The 9,074-nt window shown below is 32.9% G+C and overlaps 1 long non-coding RNA gene across 2 annotated transcripts; it reads left to right on the top strand.

Annotated features, from left to right (window-relative positions):
- The first annotated feature begins 1,547 nt into the window (after positions 1-1,547).
- LOC150050191 (uncharacterized) lies at positions 1,548-8,037 on the top strand. 2 transcript variants are annotated; one of them, XR_016538710.1, is made up of 3 exons: positions 1,548-1,610; positions 6,221-6,332; positions 7,534-8,037. It is a non-coding gene; the product is annotated as an uncharacterized LOC150050191 (long non-coding RNA). The 2 variants fall into 2 exon arrangements; XR_016538709.1 differs by having other exon boundaries at positions 7,478-8,037.
- The last annotated feature ends 1,037 nt before the right edge of the window (positions 8,038-9,074 follow it).

Genomic DNA, 9,074 nt, shown 5'->3' with positions numbered 1-9,074 from the left:
AAAGGGTTTCAGTTAACAAATCAGTTTATGAGTGCATCTTGATCAATGTATAGTTAAAATACAAATACTCCAAGTTCATTTTGTTATTATTTTCTTGTCAAAGTGATATATAGAGAGGTTACAGTTGCATTCCTAAGGAATGACTGCATTAATTCTTAACATTGTTACCTTTTCCTATGTTTGTCTCCCACTTTCCAGCTCCTCCCCACGGTTTGTAGAGTACATTTTCAACATATTTTCCCATGAACCTCACTGTTATACTGATCACCCTTTGTCTCATCATCTTGTTTTTCCACTTCACTCCACTGATTCAAATAGACAAACAAATGTATCTACATATATGAGGTAACAAAATCAAATACAGAGACAATAGTAAATAGACCTTAAGGGAAAGAAAAGAGTAAAATAAATTTAAAAATAATAAAAAGAGTAAAGAAATCTTTACATAGTACATTAAAAACAGTCACCACAAAGATAAATCTCATTTCCCTATCCTGGAGTTGATTGTTCTTGGCCTCTTCCTATGTGGCCATATGCACAGTCAAAATAGTAATTTTTAATGTTCTGGAACCAGTTCACATAATATAATTAATGCCCATTTCCATGAAGATAAGTCAATTCCAACAAGTTTTCATTAGAAAATTTCCTTAGGCAGAACTTAACATAATTGCAGTGGTCTTTTAAATTTAGCTACAGAGATAAAATTCCAACAATTGAGCAAGAGTGCATTCATAGTAATTAAGAACTATACTTATTATTTTTCTGAACTGGAGATTTTGAGAAAGTTAGATGAGGATCAATCAACATCTTTAATTTTATTTATTCACTTTTGCTTTGGTCTTGTCTAGGTTGCCCCTACTGGTCTCCCTAATATCTAAGACTAGGAAATTATTATTAGTTAATTAGATAATTCTAAACTATCAATAGCATAAAATATACATTTTTCTGATTAAGTACAAGAAGATAACTGGTGAAATTTACATGGTATCTTAAGATATTTAGTGGGAAACTTTTCTTGATATTCATAGACAATCAAATCCAACATCATGCTCTCTTTTAATTATTCAGACCTATTTTTAATAGAAAACAATAGTATTGAGAAATAGACCCCTTTAACATGTGCTTTCTATATCATTTTTCAAAAACTACCAAATTTTTATTTCTCTGTAAGCACTGACTCACCTGGAGCATGAATGGCAATAGGTGAGAATGGAAACTGATGCAGAACCATAGAAAATGACATTTCCTGAGACAAAATAGGTGAATAATCTGCTCCTACCTTGAGCTGGTAGTTGATACAGTTCAAAATATTGTGCCTAAAATTTCTGAATCACGATGTGTAAGCGTCCTTCAGGGAAACTCATTCATATATACCACTGATTATGAAATTTATTAACAGTACCTGTGAATTATAATTATAATTATAAGTAGTACTTGTGAATGCCACTCTCCTTGGTTTGCTATTGTGACTAAGAAGAATGGAGATAGATCCCAGAACCAAATAGCCTATGTGTGAACCACGCTCTACCAATTATTAAAAAATGGGACTTTGAGCACGTTACCTGCCTTCTCTTTCCTTCCACAAGGAATTGAGCATATTTGGATTAAAGGTAATTCATGTACAGGATATAGAAGAACACTTAGCTTATTATAGGCACTCAGTTAATGCTGGTTTATTAATTCTTCCCATAAATTACCCCATTTTTATCTTACCCTTGGGTTAAATATCATTTACATGATTTTCTGATGGCTATTTCCAATGCATGTTAGCATGCAACATATATCAAATGAGTTTTATTTAATGATATAATTAATTAATCACTTGGATGTTATTGAAATTACATTCCAAATATTCTCATCTAAGAGGTAACTCATTTTTTTGGCCTGTTTCTAAGCTCTTATGATGAAAAGATGCTTGAATGAAGCATAGCCTTTCTCTTTACCCTGTTTATCCAGAATGAATGGTTTATGAAATAACATTGCTGTTAGGCAATTCAAGAAGTTTATAAAAACAGACAAACAAACAAGCAAACACCAATGAAGCCAGTTAAATTGTACATGAAAATTTAACAGACCTTGGATGTGACCTTTTATAAACATAGGGCCATCTTTTACCTCTAGGACTTTAGACATCTTTAAAGTCCATTTCCGATTTTAAGCAGGTTTGGATTAATTTAAGCAGTAGTTTTCAAATACCAGGAAATCTACTAAGAACAAAAGAAAGCAGTTGAGGTTTTTTTCCATATATTTTTATTGTAATTAATAGAAGGGTTACATTATGTTTGCCAGATAGGAGGTGCATTAATTCACATAATTGATACCCTTTCTCATGTCTTGGGCCCCATTCCCCCCCCACCCCTCATCTTGTTTTCCCCCGTTCCCTATAAAAATTTCAAATAACCAAATACCAATATATCCAATATATCAGATAACAAAGTGAGATACTGTAACAATATGAGATAACCAAGGGACAGCAAAAGAGATGAGATATAACACAGTACCTTAAGGACAACAATCATTCATTATATGGCTTATGTTTCTATATGCTAGAGAACGTTTCATTTAGCGTCATACTATATGGCCTTATGTATCTAGGTTTTGCTCTATTGCAAATCTCTGCTAGTAGAGCCCAAGGTTTCTACTGATTATGACAAATGAGGGAAACTATTGAGCCTATGTTCCTTTGAGTCTGGCTTACTTCTCTTAATATGATTTTTGTCTAAGTCTTTCTATTTCCTAACAAATGGGGCAATGTCATTCTTTCTGACAGCAGCATAGAATTCCATTGTGTACAAATACCACATATTGTTGATCCACTCATCAACTGAGGGACATCTGGGTTGGTTCCATATCTTTGCTATAGTAAATAGTGCTGCAATGAACATCATTGTGCTAGTGGATTTAGTATGTCCTTGTTTCTGGACAATTGGGTAAATGCCAAGTAAGAGGAATTGCTGGGTCATAGGAGAGCTGTATGTTTAGTCTTTTGAGGAACTGCCATACTGCTTTCCATAGAGGTTGAACGAGTTTGCACTCCCACCAACAGTGTAGTAGTGATCCCTCCTGGCCACATCCTCTCCAGCATCTGTTGTTATTCATTTTCCTGATCGTGGCCATTCTGACTGGAGTCAGATGGAATCTTAGAGTTGTTTTGATTTGCATTTCTTTTATGACCAGAGATGTTGAGCATTTCTTCATGTGTCTATAGGTCATTTTTGTTTCTTCTTCAGAGAAGACTCTCTTTAAGTCTTTGGGCCATTTTTTAATGGGATGGTTGTTACTTTGGAGATTAGTATTGGAGTGATTCAATTTTTTGATCTGTTGATATATTTTAGATATGAGGCCTTTGTTCGATGTATGGTTGGTGAAGATCTTCTCCCTTTCTGTAAGCTTCCTAATTAATTTACTAGCTATGTCCTTTGCCATAAAAAAGCTCTACAGTTTAATGCAGTCCCACTTATCCAGCCTTTCTCTGATTTGTTGTGATTCTTGGTCCTTTCTCAAGCAGTTGAGGTTTTTTTGTGGATGCAATCTTTTCATTTTTCTTCCTTTTTGGTCAGAATTGATAAGTTGCCAGAATTCTGTGTTTAAACCCAGGAAAGTTAAACAATGTAACAAGAATAATGTTCAGACCTACTTACTTACTATCAGACGTGATGGTACTTTGAAAAACAAGAAGGACTTATTTCAGATTCTCTCTTTTAAAAAACAACAAAGGGAAATTTTTTTCATCCCTTTAATTTTCTAGACGGTATGCTTCAACTTTCATCTTATTACATGAAACAACTTCACTCTAATAAGCCTTGTTTAAAAGCATATTTGTCATAAGGATTTATCTTGAAGGAGACATTGAAAAGGCTAATTTCCATTTCTTTGGTTTTATACCTGATCCAACATTTCCATTTTCTATTTGGAAGATATAATTTTTGTGATTTCAAAACTATCCTCCTGATTGAGATATATAGTCTTATAAAGAAGAGAGACATTTGGGTGTATATGTAAGAAGAATGTGAAGAGAAAATAACACAAGCAAACAAAAAGATTTTTTTCCATATTATAATCATATGACATTTTCTCTTTTAAGGGATAACTTCTATGTACCACAAAATGCCATTATAGAGAAGCCAGCACCATTAATTAGTATAATATATATGCCCAGTTTACCATATCAAACATATATATATATTTAATTTACCATATATATCATAAAGAATAAATAATTTACTATGTTTTTTACTGGATGACCTTACACTGTTAAGTAAAAAGAGAGCAAAATTCCTAAATTTTGCTACTCCTGCTAATTTAGAGATGAAGTCATTGAATTCCAATTAATGTCAAATCTTTAAATCCCTTTAACATGTACTATCAATGTTTAACAGAATTCATTGCAGATTAGACTAAACCAGTAAATGTACATTTATTTTTAGAGTGTTTCAAGCAATTATTAATTTCAAAAAGACAAAGCCTGAATGTAGAGATCTCATAAGTGAAGGAATCGGGATGCATGGAAATTAAATGGTTTATAACAGATCCTTCCTCTTATTATAGATGATGTCATGTACTACACCACAAAGAGATGTGAGAAGGCCGAATTTTCTATTGTATAGTTGTTGAAAATGACATGCTACTTTTTTGTTTCTTTTTACAATGTGGTAGAGTCAGCTCCTAAGAAATTTTTGCCATTATTTACATTCATAGCAGATTTTTGCCATTATTCCCATTGACTCATATGGAACTTCTCACTGAGCTAGTGATTTTTCTGTGTCATACGTCATCTCAAGTATATGTTTCTTTCTCATCTGTAACATTTTTAAGGTTTTAATTGATTCTTTAAGTTTTTTAGTACTTTTCTTGGTTGCTTGACACTATTCTTTATGTACAGTTGGTTCTAGTATGAGAATTTATTTTATTGATTGCTGAATTTATGGAGATGAGCGACAGTGGATTGCTGGTAGTTTTTGTTTTTAATTGCATGTCTATCTCTTTCTATTGGTGGAATATCATTTAGTGGTGGAAAGTCACTTACATAAGAGAACCTGAGGCTCAGTATCAGATATGCCTGAAAGTACTCCAGTCCTTTTCACTTTCTCATCTCTGTGAACTTCATCATGCTTTGATAATCACTCATTTCTCAGAGACTAAATCAAGTAGGTTCTATGTTGGATAAAATGAGGAGATGAACAAAATAAGATATATTTTGGACTATAGGAATACAAGCCAAATACGGTTCTCAAGAAAACTCAAGTCACCACAACTGGAGGTATAAATTGATTTTCACTGTAACACTTACAGCTTCATGCTAGACTGGCAACAAAGAAAACAAAAACAGAAATCACATACATTCTATTCTATCCCTCCCTATGAAATTATCTTCTTTTTTAAAATAATTTTTATTGTGATTAATGGAAGCGTTACATTATATTCACCAGACAGAAGATGTATAACGTCACAAACATTGATACCTTTTCTCATGACATGGTCCCCATTTCCCTCCCACCCTCCCCCCACTTATCTTGATTTCCCCCCTTCCCTATCCAATTTCAAATAACCAATTAAGCACATATGAAATATATCAGATAACAAGGTGAAATATTGTAACAATATGAGATGACCAAGGGATGGCAAAAGAGATGAGAGAGAACATAGTACATTAAGGACAACAGTCACTCATTATATGGCTTTTGTTTCTTATCCTGGAGGTTCTTACATTTAGTGTCATACTATGAAATTATCTTCTTTGAGTTAAATGTTACTATCTTTTTAAGGAGAAACATAGGGGAAAACTGGTGAGGAAGAGCATATAAATTCTTCAGGCATTCCCAAAAGAGCTAATCACCATGGTTGATTATTAGCTAACTTGTCTCATAAGGAACTAAACAGTTTCACTTTGACTTATGGAATTCCTTGTGAGGATATTTTCAGTACTATGTTCAGTACATTTTGAATGACAGTCTTTATTGAGTTGATCATTTTGATTTGGAATATAGCAGCTCACATAAGAAATGCTTTATTTTCATCAAGATATTCCTTTATGCAGGTACAGATCCTATTCATTGTGTGTTTAACATGCCATAACAAATAGATAAATCACCCCAAGCCAGAGTGCTAATGTTGGTTACAAGGATGTTTGCCCCAAGTGTTAAAATTCTGGTACTTTCAGAGTTGTTAGCCCATAATGTTATTTTGCTAAAGAAATAAAGCACTTTTCTCTGTATCTTAGAAATATCTGCTGGCATTTTCCAGGACATTAATCATAAAATCTGTGTAATAGAAGGGGAAATGGAAAATATCAAAAGAATGAATTTACTTCCAAACAGCAGTGGAGGAACAAAGTAAGTGAACAATGTGAATTCTGAGTATCACCATTCATGTTGGACTTGTGATCATCTTCAATGTGAGAGCCTTAATTGTGTGATATTTCTCTAGTGCTTCAAGTGAGGAAATGTTGACCAAATTGAGTAGCATACATTCCATTTTCTTCTTCACTTTTTGTGATGTTTATAGCAATTTTCCTTAAATTATGCATTTAAAGACCCAACACAAGAATGTATCTTCCCTTAAGTACTTAAAATGAAATTACAATGATTTAAGAAAAGCCATTGAAAGGTAGTAAACAAAACTTAATTCACATTTAAGGGCTGAAATTTATTCAATTACCACTGTTTTTACTGCCTAAATTTCTATGTATGTGGGTGTAAAGGTAAGTTACTAGCAGAAAGATGGAAGCAAATAATGATGAGAGTATTTTATTTTGAAAAATGTTGATATTTTGGAGCTCTTTATAATAGAAATGTAAAGGTCACCAAAGATTATTTTTTCTTAGAGTAGTTCAAATGGAAATGTTTCATGCAATATTAGCACAAAGCAAACCAGATGAACTTTAACAAGATCTGTCTTCTTTTCACTGCACTATTTACTAAACTCTAGGGTAACAAGGGTACATTGTTTAACCCTTCTACTGGTCTTCTCAATTTCAAAATAGTAATAGTGTTACAGCAGCAGAAAATGGACCAAGACCAGGAGATATAAAGGGTTTCCGATGACCCATCATATTGGTCAGATCTGTACTGAAATGATCCCATAGAGAAGAATGGAAATTTAGTAAGCAATTAAAGCACAATTAAAGCTTTATAGCTGTTGGAACAATGCCAGTACTTTTTCCTGTACAGTTTCTGTTACAAAATTCTCATTATTAAATGCTGTCATAATAAAAAATTACCTATTAGAAAAACATTTAAAATATATTCACATTAATTTATGCGAATAGATTTCCTCAAGGTATGAGAGCAATGGATAAAATAGAAAAAATAAACTGTATCACAATCAAAACACTCTATAATGTTTATGGAATAAAACTCACCCTGTGCTACAAGAAAGTTCATAATTTCACATGCATTTCTAATGAATGAGCTAAATAAGCATTATTGTTAAAAATTAGTGAAAGAGCCTCAAATTTTCTCAATTTTCTTGTTCACAGATGTTGTTCTACATACCTCCAGTCTTTTTACTGATTAATTGAAAATATTTTCTTAGGATTTCTGCCTTGGCTTTCTTGAACCAAAGTCCACTAGTTTCAGCCTCCCGACTACGTGCATGGGCTACAAGTGCCCAGCTAAAAAGCTGCCTATGAAGATGCTAACTATGGAAAATCCACATGGATGAAGTACAATCTATGGAAAAAAATGAAGAAAAGCAAGATAAAAATATATAAAATTATTATAAGATATATTTCAAAAAGACATTTTAAATTAACATAATATATAATGTATTTCATACAAAAATACCTGAAAACATTTAAGAAAATGATGAATTCTGGGAAGAATCTTATTATTGAAATCAATTGTCAACCTGTACAATTTTCCCAGGAAAGGCTTGTCTTACAAATGGTAAATCTATCTAAATAAGTTGAAATTTGACACTGTAAAGTGGAAACTTAATGAATACATTTCCAAACAAACTAGATCTATATACAATGATGTAACTACATTCCCAAACCATGGTTTCACATAAGCAAATAAAATTGTACTGTGATATATATGCATATTTCAAAAGCACAAGATACTGATTTGGATGCATATTTATATTAAAATATGAGTTATAGGTGAGAACTGTTCACCAACTTCTACTTTGTGGCAACCTCTAAACTGGGAATATGGAAAATAGGAGGAGGATATGCATAAGAATTCAATTACTTTGGGTAATAATTCATGCTTTTGCAAAAAGAAAAAAATGAAAGAACTTTGAAGCAAACATAGTAAAATTTTTAGATTGAGGTGGGAAGTACATGATTATTAGTTGTATTACTCTATTATTTGGAAGAAATCTTTTCTCTGGATAGAGTTCTTACAATCTGCTTTAAGGAAATAGGAAATTGTAAATAAGAAAGGCTTGCATTTGCACCGCTGTCCAACATGGAGTGACAGTAATATGCCTAAGCCATCTTACAGGAGCAATCATAACTTGAGAAAACCAGAAGATCCTATTCCCTGCATTCTTCATCAACTGAGGGACCTGAAAGGTCTCCAGTGATATTCAGTGACTTTGTACCTGGGGCACTTGGGGGTACTTTGCTCCTAAGAGTTCCTAGTGCATATATTCAAATAAGATGCCTCCTTTCATTGTACACAAAACCAAGGCATGTCCTTCCATACAAAGCTATCCAGTTAGATGTTTATATATGAAAAACTTCACAAAATTGCCGAACACTGTTATCGCAATACTGAGATCAGCTAATCCAGTCCTTTGATGAGCTAGCAAGAGTGATTATCTGGACATCTCTAGTGGGACAAAAAGACCAAAGTTTAAGGCTGAGTGACCCACACAACTTTGCCAAAAGAAATAAGTCCATTACAAATGTAGAATGATTCCTTGGGAGCTCTTTTTGTCTTATTCTTTTTTTAGATAATATTTTTATTGTAATTAATAGAAAGGTTACAGTTATATTCACCAGATAGAGTGTGCATTAATTCACACACATTGATATCTATTCCCATGTTTTTATCCCCATTTCCCTCCTATAATCCCTCCCCTCATTCGTTCTCTTTTATTTTGAGCTTGAAAAAAAAAAGTAAATC

Source organism: Megascapheus bottae, chromosome 18 (assembly GCF_031878675.1).
Source record: "Megascapheus bottae isolate mThoBot1 chromosome 18, mThoBot2.hap1, whole genome shotgun sequence".
Lineage (NCBI taxonomy): Eukaryota > Metazoa > Chordata > Mammalia > Rodentia > Geomyidae > Megascapheus > Megascapheus bottae.
Note: the sequence above shows the minus strand (reverse complement) of the source record. Positions and strands in the feature narration are given on the sequence as shown.